The sequence below is a fragment of the Quercus lobata genome, chromosome 10 (genome assembly GCF_001633185.2).
Source record: "Quercus lobata isolate SW786 chromosome 10, ValleyOak3.0 Primary Assembly, whole genome shotgun sequence".
Taxonomy (NCBI): Eukaryota; Viridiplantae; Streptophyta; class Magnoliopsida; order Fagales; family Fagaceae; genus Quercus; species Quercus lobata.
Genome location: NC_044913.1, coordinates 18,187,136 through 18,204,734, shown reverse-complemented (window position 1 = coordinate 18,204,734; position 17,599 = coordinate 18,187,136).

Sequence of the window (17,599 nt, the reverse complement as noted above, 5' to 3'; positions counted from 1 at the left end):
TAGGTAATAGGTTGATGTCGCCGCTTTCAACTTGTTGAGCGTTGGTCGTCCAAGGATGACATTGTATGTCGATGGGCAATCTACCACGAGGAAATCGATCTCCTTGGAGACTTGTGCTGGATAAGTGCCTACAATTATGGTTAGCTTAACAACGCCTTTGGGAATAACCCTGTCCCTTGTGAAACTTACCAATGGGAAAGTGAATCGTCAAAGCCTTTCTTTGTTCAGCTTCATTTGTTGGAAGGCTAGCAGATAAATGATATTTGTTGAGCTTCCATTGTCTACCAGTACCCGATGCATGTTGAACTCTTCCATCCTGAGCATTATAAGTAGTGGATCGTCATGGGGCTGTCTAACACCATAAGCATCCTTCTCGGAAAAGACGATATCCGATTCGCTGTATCTAGGCATTTTTTAAGATAGGAACCACGAGTGTACGCTATTTTCTTCTCTTGCATATTCCTTCTTCAGTGATTTGGAGGATCCTCTCGCTATCAATCCTCTTGAGATTATCCTTATTTCTCCTATAGGGGCTTTATTGCCCCCTATCTCTAGCTCCCTTTCCTTCTCGTCCCTCTGTTGTCTTCTATACGACTACGTTCTTCGTACAAACTACTACAATTTTCCATGACAAATTAATTCTACTTGGTCCTTCAGATGCCTGCATTCGTTAATGCGATGCCCATGGTCCTGGTGGAATCTGCAGTACTTGCTTTTGTCTCTTACTTCTGCTAGAGCATGAACGGATCTAGGCCATGGCAGAGAAGGTTCGTCCTTTATCTACATCAATATTTGCTTGATAGGCATCACTAGAAGAGTGAAACTAGTAAGTCTTCAATCTGGGAGGTTCTTCTTTTTGTCCTATGCATGCCCAGTACCCCATGTTTCCTTTTTCCTATCAGGGTTGTGACTGGTTCCTTCGTCTCTATTCCTTTTAGTCGTCACTCCTTTAGCTATTACTGCGTCCTCTACATTCATATACTTCTAAGCATTGTGAAGTAATTCTGCTACTGTTTTCGACGGACTCTTGGTGATTGAGAAGAAGAAATCTCCTGGTAGCAAACCTACATGGAAGGTCGTCAAGATCACTTGGTCTTCCTCCTCGTCCAACTACAGTAACTCTTTCTTGAAGCGCGTCACATATTGCCTCAGCGATTCCCCCTCTGCCTGGCATATGTTGAGAAGATGCCCAGTTGGCTTCTTATGTCGTTGTCCTCCAATAGAATGACGAACAAAACCTTTGCTGAGCTGGTCAAAGTTTGCAATGATGCCTAAGAGCAGCTTGCTAAACCACACCCTAGTAGCACCCTTCACTGTTGTTGGGAAGGCCATGCACATTACTTCGTCTAGGGTTATCTGTAAAAGCATCAAAGTCTTGAACAACTCAATGTGATCCAAGGGATCTCTTGAGCTGTCAAAGGACTCTAGTTGGGGAAGACGAAACTTTAGTGGGAGTGGACAGTTCAGTACTTCTATGGTAGATGGTGAATCCATCCTTCGGAGCATTCCATCTACATTCTCTACTGCTCTATCTTTTTTCGCATTCCTGAGTTTGTCCATCTCCCTCCTTATATTACGAAGCTCACTCTCCATTCTAGATAAGTTTTCTTCTAACGTTCTCATCCTCCTATTGGCCTAGCTATCTGATCCTTCGTCATTATGGTTTCCTTCATTCCTCCGACGCTCTTCTTCATTCTGGTTCTCTATAGTCCGCTGTCGTTCCTCAATCTGGGATTCAGTGGCTCTCCTCAACTCTTCATTCTAGCCAGTCACATCTTCCAAGCTAGTTGTTAGGGCTTGGATTTGTTGTACAGCTTGTTCAGCATCCATCTCATGCTACAAGGTTCTCTTTTGTCACTTAGTTAAGACAACTTAAATGATCAGCGTCCCCACAGACGATGCCAAACTGATGATGCGAAAAACCACCAAGTTGAGGACCTCATCTCACTTGATGGATGATCCTGTGGTGGGTCGTGTCTCTAGTAAAAGCCTACAAGAAAGCTTGGGAAATAAATGTAATACACAAGTGTGGTGTTTGCCAAAAACACTCTGATACTTAAGTCAGAAAGGAAGAAAAATGATTTAGAGAGAAAAAGAGACTTGGAGCAATTTTTGGGTGAGTATTTATGTGTACCTTTGGATTATGTTGTCCCTTCCTTTTATAGTTGTTTCCTGTCTTAATGGGTAATGATTCTCAGCATTTATGGGCAACAACTAGTGTGTCATCAATGGGAGTTGTGAAGTACACAGCTCACATGTTACCGTTGCCTTGTCCGTTACTTTTCATCATCAATGTGCGCAATAAATGTCTAACACTCGTTAGGATTCTCGTTGACATGGAATGACGATCCCATGTTATTTTCAACTCATCAAAAACTTTTCTAGATTATGTTCATCTACATTAAGTCTCAAAAACTGCTCTTAAAGTTGTTTTTCTACATAAAATTTTCAAAATTTTAAAGTTTTAAAATTTAGATTATTCGACTAATCGAAAATGTTCTTGACCAATGAAAATGTTCAGGTTTTAAAGCAAAAATTCTCTACCTAATTCGATTGATGTCCGATCAATGCTAGACCTATCGAAATTTCCCAAAAAAAATTTGTTTAATGCTCGATTCCTTTTGACCGATCAACCTTCAAAAAAAATTTCAGTTTTTAAGTTCTTAACCAATCTATCTTTTCATACATCATTTGTGATAGGATTCACATGCATTGCATTGTTTTCTTTATCCATCTTGCATTTTTGCAATCATATCTCTCATAGATTGTTTTCACACACAACACGCATACACTTTGCCAAATTGGGTACTCAACTTAATTTAAAAAATTAAATGATTAATTTTTAAGTTCTGTACATTTTAGTATATGCTATTTTTCATGATGTGTGAACTGCTGAAAATATGAAATATTTTTTTTTAGATATGATGGATAATAAATGTGCAAATATTTTCTCTACTCTTGAGGTTGATTTGAGTTCAAAATACCTTGACACATGAAAACACATAGCATGCTGAATTTTTATTTCATTGAGATCTATATTGTATAGTCTTAACTAACTGTGACTGAAGTGTTTGCATGCATCTATTTATGGGTCATATAGTGTCAAGTTTGCATATACTGAAAAAGATAATATCTGTATTCGTGTGTATCCTTACTTATTTTTTAAGTTAGGTTTGTGTTGCTTAATTTTTTTCCCCACCTCCTAAATTTTTCCCCAAAACTGTTTTTTCCTAAAACTTGTTTGTTTTTTCCTATTTTTATAGGGGGAGAAAGCTATTTTTAAAACCTATGTTGTTCATAAGGGGAGTTGTTTCTTTTCATAGGGGGAGTTACCTCTATTTTCTACAGAGCTTGTGTTTTATGGTTCTTTGTTTCTCTATTTTCTCTTGTCCTCTGTTGTGTATGTTTACTGTCTACCTTCAAATTGGTTGTCTCTATCAATACATGACAAAAAGGGGGAGATAAAATAGATGAAATTTGGGACAAAGGTTTTTAACTATTTTTATTTAGGGGGAGATGAAATTTTTTTTGAAAGGAGGAGAAAATAAAAGTTTTTTTTTATGTATCTTAGGGAGAGAGTTAGTTTACATGTTTCTTATTTGCTGTTATTACATATTTGTTATTTTTTATTTATCTATCTTTATTTCCACGCATGTATTGATGTGCTCTTATGAGTGTTTCAGGAAAGGTAGGTACATTCCGATCAAGACCTTCTGCCTCTTCTTGAAACTTATGGGTTAGAAATCTTAGATTGGGATTTGTGATGTATTTGGGAATTTTATTGTAATTGGGTTGTTCTTGTATTTGACATTTCATTTTGTATGTAAATTTTGTCACGGATTGCCAAAGGATGAGATTGTTAGGTTCTAAAAGTTTAGAATAATTGGCAAACCACGAATACAAACTTGTCTAGATATAGATTCCTAAGTCTATAGGTATGATTAGACAATGCTCAAGGTGTTTCAAGTCAGAAGACAAGAAAAAGGAAGCTGAAATTTCAAAAATACAAAACATGCCAAGTTCGACTGATCGAGAAATAGCTTCGGCCAATCAAAAGCCGGGTTCTACAAAATTTAATTAAAGCCCAATAGTCCATCTAGCACATTAAGTGATTAGGGTTTCAAATCTATTTCACTAAGTATTTAAAGGAAACCTAAAGCACATTTTGTTGATAACTTTGGAGGTGTTCTTATGAGATCTAAAAGGTTATGTACCTTCTCCTTTCAAAGTCACTTCCAAAAATTATTCTCATACTATAATAACCAGTAGATCTAAAGTTGTTGCCACAAAATCAACAACTGCTAATGATCTAAACCTTTGAGTGGGATCTCAAAGTCACAAACGTGGGTGTTTGTGTTCACCAAATTCAGATAAAAGAGTCTGTGGAGTCAGAGCTGCACGTGGTCGCGTTAGTAAGTTCTACAAGAGGTAGCTTTAGATTTTAGGGAGAAAATCTATTGTAAACTTTCATTCTATCACAGTGAATTTGTTTACCTTGAGGATAGCCAAATTAAATTCTTCCCAGGTTTTTTACCTTAAAACGGTTGGTTTCATTGGTTTTCCTGGGTCATCATATTACTGTCTTCTTTAATTTTTCCGCACTAAGTAATATGTTTGCATGTGTTTAACCTAAATCTCATAATTAACCTAAGTAACTACTTGGCTAATTCTTTAGGTTAAACTGATTTGGTTTGTAGGGGTCTAAACAAAAACAAACACTCATATATATCCTTCAAAAGTAATTGAATCCCATGAGCAGCACATCGAGTTTTGTACATATGAGGATACTTACCAATTAGCATGTCTCCTGCTGACTCATAATTTGAAGCATTGTCTGTGATAAACTGAACTACATGAGTAGGCCCAATATCTTCAATTACCTTAGAGACGATTTCTTTGAGATATAATCCTGTTTTTTTCTCTTTAGAAACATCAAAGGAATGTATAAATACTGCCCCCCCAGGAGAATATGCGATAATATTGATAAAAGATCTTTGTTTCATATCACTCCATGTCTGACATAAGAGTACAACCAGTTGTAACCCAAGACTTTTTCACCTTTGATACATATTCTCCAACTTCTATCCTTGAATTTGGAATCAACTTCGTTCGAAGAGTTGAATAAGAGGGTAACTTATATACAAGACCATATGCAGCAACACCTTGCACAAAGCAAATGAACGGTAGTGTTTGAACAACATTAAATGCTAAGCTATTCAATATAACATGTTGGGTAAGCAATTTATCCACTGCATTCTTATCCTTCTTTTTGCACATCTCTAAAATGGTAGTTTGACAAATCATTTGACATTAAAGGTGAAATCGGCTTGCTCTCTTATGCAGTGCTTGAATTTGATGCAATCTTAAGTTTTTTTTTGTTGTGCCCTCCACTTGATAGAAAAGCTTTTTTTTTAAATATCTACAGGTACTTCTGTACAAACAGCAATATCATGTCCTTTAACTCCTACTTAGAGCATCACCAATAGCTTATCTATATCTATTTTTTGGAGAAAAAACCCCACTGTTCACCCCAAAAACCCACTCCAACAGCTTCTCCATCTCCATTTTTTAGATTAGAATTGCTACAGTGCTTCTCTACAAGTAGAGAACACCGTAGCAATTACTGTAGCACCTCTAAACAATATTCTCCCTCAAAATAATACCCAGTTGAATAAAAAAATAATACTTTCTCTCTCATTCCTTTTCTCTTCTGTTCTTCACTCTCTCGTGCTTTTCTATCTCAATGGTTACAAACTAAAACATACAACAATCAAAACAAAAACACAAAACCCAATAGAAAGATTTGAAACACAAAAACAATCTTTCTCATAAGCCTAATGAAATCTGAACAATAAAATAAAACTAATCAAACCAGAAGAAAAAGAAAAAAGAAAAAAAAACATGTAGAACGCCGATCTCCACTTCTTTGCCGGTGATCTATGTGTGTATGTGAGAGAATTTGTTTGTGTGAGATAGATGGAGAGAGTGTTCTAGAATCAAGTAGAAATAGAAAAAGAAAAAGAGAGAGAGAGAGAGAGATAGCTGAAGAAATGATCCGCAATGAACTAGAAAAAGAAAAAGAAGGGGAGAAAGAGATAGAAGTGGGATACATGTGTGGTGGAGAAAAAACCAAGGAAAAAAAAAAAAAACAACGTATGGATGTAATTAAGAAAGGAAAAATAATATAAAAATTAAAAAATGACAATTAAGAAATGCTACCACAATATTTTCACAATAAATTTTAAGTAATAGATTGTTATTAGCTAATATTGGTGAGTAAAAAAATAATTTCAGTGGTAGGTTCAAATTAGAACTAGTAACAACTTTTCACATAAGATTTTGATGTGATTCTAAAATATTGTGAATATAACATTTTTCATTGAAAAATATAATTGTTGAGAATAAATATATAGGAAGAATAAATGATGATAAAAAAAAAGAATAAAGAATGAATGAAGAAATAATATTTAAATGAGATGGAAAAAATGATAGAGAATCTATTGAAAAGTGTATTTGAAAAGTAAGTAGGTAAAATTTAAATATCACTATTCATTGTTCAAACAGTACAAAATTTTAGATAATCGGTTAAAGAAGCTCTAAGTGTGCTTTAATCCTTTGAGCACCTCCAGGAAAACTACGTTCACAAAACTTACACCTGAAGTAACCATTTAAATCCTCAGCATACTCCTAAAAGTGATATTTCTTTTGTGCCATTCTTTTTTCTACATAATAGACACACAAAAAAAAGTATTATAAGTAGAATCAAATATAAATTTTAAAAAATGATAGTCATTAAATTAAATAATATAATAAACTTGTTAAGTTATTTGGTGTTTGCTTTTTCAACTTTCTTTTTCTTTTTCTTTTTTTTGGGATAACCGTATCTGCCTTTTCAGTTGAACCTACTTACTATATCTTCTATATCTATTAACTATATAAAAAGAGGCTATGCCTCTTCAGTGATTTGGTACTATGCAACCAACGTTTTTCACTGTTCATCTACAGTGCAATTTTGGTGAGTCCCTCTATTTTGTCTTTTTGTGAAGCCAAAACGGTTCGTTTGGTTGAAATGTGAAAACCAAATAAAAAAGAAAAGAAAAAGAAGGCAGAGATAGAGAGCGGAGGGCTAGAGAGTTCTGGAATCTGGAATTCTCTCTGCCTCTCAACCTCTATTTTTCTCTCTTTCTCAATGTCTAGAGAATTTTTGGAACGAGAGAGCAAGCCATGGTTGCCGATGGCTTTTTTTGGATGTCTATGGTGGTATATCGGCCGATCTTAATAGAGCAAAGGGGGATGGGTAGATCGGAGTGAGGGAAGGCTTTGAGTTGAAAGATATGATCTTTTGCTTTCTTCCTTTTTGCTTCTATATACTTTGCTTTTATTTCTTTCTTTCTTTCTTTCTTCCAAATTTTTGATATGTGTTATGGGTAGGTGTGGAAAGGACCCTCCCAAGACTTCTCATACCCTCTTCTGTCCCTTCCAAGATCACAGCCAAGCGTATGAAGGTTGATAGAAGGAAATGGAAAAGTAAAGGATTGATTTGTGGCTTCAGTGGTTTTCTTTCAGCTCACACAACAAGTATTTTCTATCTCTAAATTTCTTTATAGTTTGATTGATTTCTATCTCTCTTTTTCTTTTGTTTATTATACTGAGGTACTGATTTCACAAAACTGGTAGTAAGCCTTTTATATATTTGATGAAAGCTTTGACGTCTCAAGGCTGGGAATTTCGCCAAAACCCAAATCTCTGAAATTTCAGTGGGTTTTTCATTCTTGTTCTTAATTTATTCTTTTGTTAATAAATGGTTGATTAATTTGTTCTATATGTTCAAATTCCAACAAGATTGGTTTTTGAGATTAATTTATGATTAGTTTTGGAGTTAGTTTACAAAAGAAACACAGTTGACAAAAATCTACATAAATAATTAGTTACATGTAAAACTATAGCTGTTGAACAATTATTGATTATGATGTGAGGGGTTGAATTCTATTGAATTTTGAGTCAATGTTATTTTTTTTAAGTTCAATGCAGCCAAACAGATGCATTGAGAATCAAAAAGAGTTTTAGTTTCAGCATTCAAATTTAGTTAGTTGCTTAGTAAATCTTTGTTTTTAAGGCATTGAAATCGGAAAGATATGTTATCTATTTGTTTATTATTTTGACTCAACCTATTAACTGAGGATAGAACACAGAAATCATTTACTTTTTTTTTGTGGGTCTGGGTTGATTCTCTTCAAACTTTGTATTACATGCTGAGATTGGTAACATAAATGCATGTGTATGTATGTTTTGTTTGAAATGTGATTTTACAATTAGCTTTTGTTTAGATAGTTTCTCACCACGTGTTTGATGTGGAGCAACTTAGATGTTGTAGCCTAACTATGTTCATATTTATTTTTGCATTGTAGATAGTTTAGCCTCACTATATGCACTTTATCTTTGCATCTTATAAGCCTTCAAAGAGATGAACGACAATATCTTCTTTGGTCTTGAAATATTGCTAGTATGTCCATACCATTCTCATCCTACTTAATCATATTTAACTGAGTTATATTTTAGATCAATTTACATTTTCAACAACAAATAATGACATAGGAATTATTTGTGTTGCCATTTGTAATTTCTTGTGACTGGGTTCTTTTAAAATAGAGTTCTAAACATGTTTATATCTATGATTATTTATAGCTAAGAATTGATATTCTCATGCCCAACCTTTACCACTCCGATGCAAAGAATTATTGCAATTCTTAGCCTGTATGGATCATATCATTTGAGTTTTGTGTTTGCCTTTGTCTTTGTTCTTCTGCTTGCAATATCCCCACTAAATCTGGACATTTTTTCAGCTGTATTATTGTAGTTCTTAGCCTATATGGATCATTCTTCTTCAGTTGGTTTATAATCATTTAATCCTTTCATAATTTTCTACACACTTTGTGTTGGCATCATTAGAGATGCTTTGGTGAGAAAGCATATAAAGTCTTTGGAGGTTATTTTCCTTTCTTTAAAAAGAACAATGTTAGTCAAAAATGCCTATCAGTTTTTTGATAAATGTACTGTGAGAGAATAGGAGATCAGTGGCACTAAATCGAGTGACCATATTATATTTTATGAATATGACTTCCATTCTTTCACCACTTTATTTTCACATATCATAGTTTGCTAATTTGAAGCTTTGGATCTTTATTTTCTCACATCATATTGGGGGCTCAATTGAGTTATTGTTTGCATTTGCTACATTTTTTAATTGGTTGCTTAAGCAGTAAATATTTTACTATGGGTTGGTAGTTTGAACAGTCAAGAAAGAAACCTGAGAAATCATAAAATAATTTTATAGAGATGCTAAATGTTATTGTCTGTGCCATTCTAACTTGCGCCTTTATTATTGTTAACTATGCTTTCTTCCTTCGAAAATTTGTTTGAACAATTTGGTGGGTTATTCTTATGAAAAGCATGCCAACTATAAAGTTTCCAATTACTCATTATAGAACCCATAACCAAAAAATTTGCCACTACCAATAAAGTTTTTTTTTTTTTTTTTGTTAATATATATGATTTAGGTTTGGGTATTTTGGCCGGATTGGTTTTGATTTTGGTATTTGGGTTAGATTTGGTTCTGATCAAGTTATTTGGTAGACTTTTTGATATTAAATGATCACATAAGAACTTTTGAAGTGGAATATATACTCCACAAGTTTATGTGCTCAGTGCTCTTTACCTTAAGTGTCCAAATAGTGGGGTCATAACAAATTATAAAATAAGTTAAGTTGGAACTTTTACTGTTTAATGAGTGGATTAGGTTTCTCAAAAAAAAAAAAAAAAGCTTTAGGGATTTTTAAAGAATGTGAGCAAAAGGTTTATGCATTTGGGATCAAATGTGGTCTGGACGCTAGGAGTAGATGATGGCTTAGGTGTTTACTATTTACCCTCCCTAAAAAATCGCTAACATTAGCACTCTAACCTTAGATACAGTAGAGAGAGAGAGCACTTTAGTGGCATAAAAACTCAATTCTCTGCAAGTCCACCAAGTTTCTTTCTTTTTCTTATCTTGTACTTCTTAATGAAGTTTAGGTGAATACCCAGTAGCTTATTTTGGATTCTGAATTGTTATTCAACTTCCATTGCATTAGAATCAGTAGGTAGAGGTATTTCTTTGGTATATTTGTAAACTTGTAATGTAATCCTATTGTGGGAATTTGATTGGGCTTCTGATATTGGTGAATATATGCCAATATTTTGCATCATATTTCTGCTTTTTAGAGGGAAAGATACTATCTTCAAGTTCTTTTAAGCTTTATATTATGTTGGTCGCTATATTAAGTTGGTCTGAATTTTGATAATAAACCATATTAACAGTGGTAGTTAAGGTGTTACATGTGTTTTATGTAGTTTAGCATCCTGAAATTATGTTTTTGGAGTTGCAATATCATTCATATTCTGCATTGGTTCTTCTTTTAGTGGGAAGATAGTATCTTGACATTTTTTGGAGCTTCATATTATATTGGTTGCTGTATTTAGTTAGTTTAATTTTTATTGGTTTTTTAAGTTCAATCTTTGTTTTCCTTTTAAATATATCCGTGAACATGTTAGGAATGAATTGCGGTTTGGGAGTATATGTGACATCAATTCAATACACAAACATGAAGGGGAAAATGAGAGTTCTTGATGCTCTTTTTTAAAGTTCTCTCTGATTTATTAACTTGTGTTGCTTAGTGCTTCAATTTTAAGGACTCAGTGACAAACTGATGCTGTATTTGTACTACTGTTTTACTTGTGGGGAAAATTTGATGAGTTTTCTACGTTTCTATTTTGCAGTTCGTATTGTTCTGCTGGATGAGAATGGTGATGTGATGGACTTAGACAAAGATAATGAGCTACTATCTTCGATCTCAAGGTTTTTGTTTATCCTTTATATTAAGTTGTAAATGCATAATAGTTTCTTTGAAATCTTATATAGATTCTATTTATAGTCATAGGGTCAACATAATATATTCAAAGAAACTCCTATTAATTTTATTTTCCCTGAGTTGTTGAATCAAACATGCATCCAAATTCTGTTTTAAACGGAAATAATGCAACTGAAGATTATTTACCTTTTTTTTTTTTTTTTGCTAGACTATAAATGAATGATTACATTGAATTGTGTACTTGATGCTGCACTCTCCCACATAGATAGCATGGAAGAAAACCATAAATTGGAGTTCTTGAAAACTTGCCTCAATTTATGATTAGGAGTTCTACGATGATTGTATGTAACTCATTATAGAACATGGTGGAAAAATTGGATCTAAAGGAAAGAGGAAACATTTTGGTCAAGATCAAGTGTCACAAATGTCTAAAAGGCTATTATTAGCACATGTTGACAAGTTTGGGGTAAATTTATATTGTAAACACATAAAAATTGGCAAATGTTGTACACATTTGCAAAATTTTTACCTTTTTTTTCTTTTTTTTTTGCAAATGTATATAATATTTGCCACTTTTTGTGTGTATACAATGTAAGCTTACATTACAAGTAGAAAGTAAACATATAAAGAAAAGAAGCTTAAACCAAGTTGGTGAACTTGAAGGGGGGAAAAAAAGAAAAGGAAAAAGGCAACTCCCTAAACCAAAATTACTGTTCATGAACCTATTGACTCTTTTTATATATAGACTAGCCATTATGTTATTGTAGAGTAAATGTTTAAACCATTTTCTCAATTTAGGCTCAACAACACTGAAAACGCTACAGCCTTAAAATTATGCTTTTTTAAAATAGGGAATTGGTTTAGACTTCTTTCTGAAGTATTGCAAGTTCTTTAATATAAATTATAGGGAATTGGTTTAGACTTCCTTCTAAAGTATTGCAAGTTCTTTAGAAATATACTTTTACTATCAATAATTTAGTTTCATTGTAATGATTGTCTCTAACGTTACCAAGAGTTTCAGTTCACTGTTCAAAAATAAATATTTTGTTCAGATTTTTATTATTCAATTAAATTCTCTAAAGCCTCATTGTATGTAATGTAAACTGGATAGTGACAGTAAGAATCCTAAAATCATGAAAAAATTGTTGTTTGTTGTAATCGCTTTGAATACTTGGGATATATTCTGATGGGTGCTTACTAATTAGGAACCTCATGATCTCTTGGTCATTGTTTGCAGCTTGCTCCAATGGATTCTATTTTTCAGTGCTTTATAAAAAGGATTTGGTCCAACTATACATGTTATATTTTCCTCATTTTGATTAATGGTGAGCATCATGTATCTTGAACAAGAGTGTCATATTTTTTTAGACTTTTATTTAAAATTTGCGAATAGATGTTATTACATTACTTTTCAAAATTTTTGCTATACACTAACATTGATCCGATTCTATTTTAGCAGTTTGTCTTGCTAGATTGTAGATACAGCTGATTACTTGATTTTATTCTTTCCTATGTTCATAAAAGAATTTTGTTTGTTAATTTGTATTGTATGTATGGTGCAATAAACAACATTCATTCCTAAATAGGTGGTCACCTTGTGTGATATGGCGATGTCAACTTATGAAGGTTTTATGACTTAAGACAACAGATACTTGAGAGCCTAAACCTTTGGTAGAGTAAGAAGTGTGGACCAGAAACAGAATTAGAAGTATAAGGAGTGAAGAGAGAGATCAATTTTTATGACATATAATAATATTTTTTCATTATTTCATGACATATAATATATGTGTCTTCTTCAATTGGAATTTATTGTAGATGTGGGATTTATATTATGGGCGAAAGCTATAGTAGGTTCTATACTTGATCTTATATCACTATTCAATGTACTGGCTAGCACGTGCCTTGCACGTGCAGCCCAAACTAGTGTAGAAGAAAAGCGCCAATGCACAAGAGCTATAGTAACAAAAAAAATAATTTGGTTTGTTCAATCATTGCACTATTTGGTTGCCTCTTTCTCTTCTTTTTTTTTTTTTTTTTTAGAGCTGATAGTTAACGCAATAAAGTGCCACAATATTTTTCACAATTGTTGAGGTGTTAATTTTTTATAAGTTAAAATAAAATATTATATTAGAATCAATCACAACTAAAAATAAAGGTATTGTGAAAAAAGAAGTGCTACATCTACAATATTTTTCACAACACTTTCATAACAAAAGTGTGAATGCGTAAAGATATAGTAGTAGCTACATTTTTTTTTTTTTTGTTCAATTTGTACTGTCCATTGGCCTTCTTTTTTTCAGTAATATCGCTCGGTCAATTCTTCTTCTTTTTTAATATATAGTTGTAAGTTAACACAACAAATTGTCACAATATTTTTCACAATTTGAAAGTTCAAAACACCCTTGAACGTTTAGACCCCCAAATACAAAATAACCAATTCAAGCTTTATGACAAACAACTAGTGTGCGGAAAATGAACAAAAGTTATAAACAGAATTGGTAAACAATCTAAGCCAATTAAAAACACATCCACAGCATAAAATAAAAGGCAAAGATAAAGGGAAGAGAGATGCAGACATAGGACAATACACGATGTGTTATCGAAGAGGAAACCGAAGCCCTCAGCGTAAAACCTCTCCGCCGCCCTCCAAGCGGTCAATAATCCACTAGAAAATGTAGTTGGGATACATGAATAGCAATAGACCCTCCAAGCCTAATCTAACCGATGTACCTAAGCCCTCCAAGCTTCTTGCTCCAACGAGGTTGCGCCGAACCTTTTTCTTTTCTAGCTTACCGGATTCCGCTATAATCCATAGCATCTGCCAACCTTGGCATCTTCCAATGCTTCCCAAAGCTCCAAAAACACTCAACACTCTAAATGGGTGTGGGTAGTGTTTGGATAGAAATCTCCTCTCAATAGGTATGACAATGAGAGAGGGAATGAGAAGAGACTACAAAGATTTCTCTCTAAGAATAAGTAGCTCTCTCTAATTGGGTGGGTGTTTTTAAGAAACCTCTCTTAGAGTTTTTCTTTCTGAATAGCCACACATATTTTGTGGGAATGAGGGGTATTTATACTGATGTGAGAATGGAATGCGAAGAGTCAATTTTTCCAAAACAGAGCTGGCTGGCGACTTGACCTCGCGACTTGACTGAGTCACGAGTTCAAGCCGCGAGCTAACTGAGTGGCCAGTCTGGATTTTTGTCCTGTAGTGCTCCAACTGGCATGACTGTTCAGCTCCCCTGCATGCTCTGCGCGTGTGCAACTTTTGGCGGCTTGCAAGCCGCGAGCTTCCCGCAAGATCCAACCGCGAGTCTCTGCTTCACTGCACAGTCTTAAGCATTTCTTCACACTCTCTCACACACTACCCTTACATGATTCCCACCTAAATACAGGGTCTCTAAGTGCTGTATTACAAGCAAAGTTGTCACGGAATAAAGCCAACACATGGTTGATTAAATTCAACCTTACACAATTGTTTTGATGTTAATTCCTTATAGGTCAAAATAAATTATCATACTGAAACTAACCAAACTAAAAGTAAAGGTATTGTTATACTAATACAACAAATTTCACAATTATTGAGATGTCACTTTCTTATAAGTTGAAATAAAATAATAAAATATGAGATTGTAACCAACCACAATTGATAAATATTTTGTGTAACACTTGTTGTGTGAATGTATAAAAACTATTGTAGTAACTTTAATACTTTTTTATTTATTCAATATGTACTGTTCATCACAACTTGTCATCTAGAATTTTAAAATTAGTAACAACTTGTCATGAGTCCATTTTAAAATCAGTAACAATTTGTCATCTAGAATTTTTTTATGAAAATATTATGGAGATAACATTTCTATAAAATAAATAATAATATATCAAACCAAAACTTACCACTGCTGAAAATAAAGGTATTGTGACATTTTGTTGTATTCTTAGACTTCATTTTTGGTTTAATCAAATTTGGTGAGTAAAAATTCACTGTTTCACACACAATTTTCTTCAGTTGGTTGTTTGTTTGTTGTTTTTTTAATGCATAGTTTAAAGTGGTTTTCCCAGTTAAAAATCAATAACAATTTACCATCTAAGATTTGTTATGAAAATGTTGTAGATATAGCGTTACTCTAAAATAAAATTATAAAATATCATACCAAGGCCCACCATAACTAAAATACAGGTATTGAGAAAATATCTTGACATTTGTTGTATTCTTGACCTTTTTTTTTTTTTTGTTTAGCCAATTTGTTGAGCCAAAATTCATAATTTTACAGACAATTTTCTTAGGTTTTTTAACACATTGTTTAAACTAAAAAACACATAGTTTTACCAACAGCAAAAAAAAATTATAGAAAAAAGTACTTTCCCCCTTTATGTTTGGGGTAGTTTCATCCCCCAACTTTAAAATTGAATAATTTCCTCCTTTATATTTTGTAGACAAGCTTATAGTCCTTGTTGTTATTCTCTTAGTTAAATTCTAACAAATCTTATGATTCCCAGAATATTTCATTGTGCAATATCTAAAATGACTCACAAAATTTTAATGTCCCAAAAATTTTCTTCGTATATTTTGAGTTTTGTGTGTTAGTCATACTTAGAAAGTAAAAATAGTGATCTATGGCAATCTCCTTGTTACCTAGAGAACACTAATTTATTAGAGGTTTAAATCTTCTAGATTTATAATTTTATCAAATAAAAACTTCAATGACATATGTCTTTTGTTATCTTATTCTTTTTTTTATTTGTTTTCTTTCTTAAAAAGGTGGTCATTAAAAATTAAGTAAGTTAAGCATTGTAATTAGGCTTGTGGGGCCCAATAATTTATGGGCCAGGCCCACTTGCCCATGGGGAGTCTAAAGGCCCAAGCCGAAAAAGGTAATGGCCCGGAGATGCAGCCGAGCACAGTTTCGTCCTCGGCAGACCCAAAGCCCCATTGAGGGTAGGGGTAAAAAAAAAAATAATAATAATAAAAGAATAAATATGGAAGGAGATCTAAAATATCTGGGGGGAATTATCCCTACACTACCCTTCCCAGATAAGGCTCTGCACCTAACAGAGCCGTATTCTTCAGCTTTATCAACCATCCCCCACAATTCTGGGACTAGACTGATGGGACAAATATCAGTCTAATAAAGATTGGCCCTACACGTGGACGAAGGACAGCGGACGTAAGCTAGTATAAAAGAAAAAGTAAGTGAACCTAGAAGAGGACTCTAGATCCCACCTCCAAAAAAGGGAGACGATCTGGGTGAGAATATCTCAACAACACCTGAGATTACAGAAAAAACCCATCGTCGGGTAACCGGGGTAAGACCCCAATGGTCCTCGGATCAAGTCCGAGGAGGCCCATCCCATAGGATGCGACGCCATAGGGCTCAAATGTTCAAGCCCAAATCCTTTTTCTACACGAATTCCTCTAAAACCAGGACCGGGCATCGCCCCGTGACCAACGGCTAAGCTTTTCAAGCCCACTCTCTACAAATCATATTGTGAGGGATCTTTCATGCGCGAGCCCAACATCCTTATTGGGCCGCCAAAGAATTGTGTCCTTACAAGGCTCATAAAATAAATTATATCTAAAATTTTCTCCAGGCCCTTACTAGTTAATTCTAATTTGATAAGACTCTTACAGTTTCACAATTAATTCCATTATTTTTTTTGGGTTTGGTAATTGTGGGGATAGAACCCTGCACTAACGGTTTACAACAGAACCGAGTGCCACTAAACTACAAGGCCTAGTGACCACAATTAATTCCATTAATAAAATACTTACTACCATATTAAAATTAAATAAATTGTATAAGTAACTAGATACTACTAAAAACTAGATACTCTACTAATAAAATAGAATCCATAGTTCAATATAGAATCAATACATATTGTACAAGCAAATAATATTATATAATACTAATATAATTTTATCAAAAAAAAAATATAATACTAATGGAATAGATCAATGGATAAAGGAATTAGAGAGGAAAAAAAAAAGTAACAAAGAACGAACTTACAAGGAATAATTTGACGTTGAAAACCGTGAGAACTAAAGTAGGATGCGGGAAAAATGGAAAATTGATTATAAAAAAAGAAAGAAAGTAGGCTTGCAGAGGGCAGATGTAGGGTGTATTTTACTTTTGAAGGTGTTGTCAGTGTTTTGAGTTTTACAATGTTTAAGAGATATGTGTTTTCTGCTTAAAATCTATCTTTTAGGATTATTTTAATATTTTACTATAGCTGGATAGTTGATAACTGATACTTGATAACCTCTAGCCCTCCTGCAATCTGTAGACTTTAGAGTTTTAGTTTTATCATTATTTAGAGGGTGTTCGATACGGATCCAAATCTTCTATCTCATCAAGTGTGCTCTACTTCATACTCCATCAATAAAATTTGAACAGTTAGTCTCTCTCATTAAATGAGATAACTCTAACTTTAATACTCACGTTCAGTAATGTTAAAATCCCTTTCTTTTTTTTCTTCCGCAGCTTTTATTTCTTCTCTCTGTTTCCGGCTTTTGGTTTCTTTTTTTTCTCTTCTCCATGTGGTTTGAGTCAACAAGAACTCTTTTGACTTTTGTCTCTTGCCGCAGCTTTTGTTTTTGACTTGGACTCTTCCCTCTATTGTCTCATTATATTCCTTTCTCCCAAAGTGTTTCCGGCTTTTGGGACTTCACTCTTTCACTCTTTACCCCTTCAAAT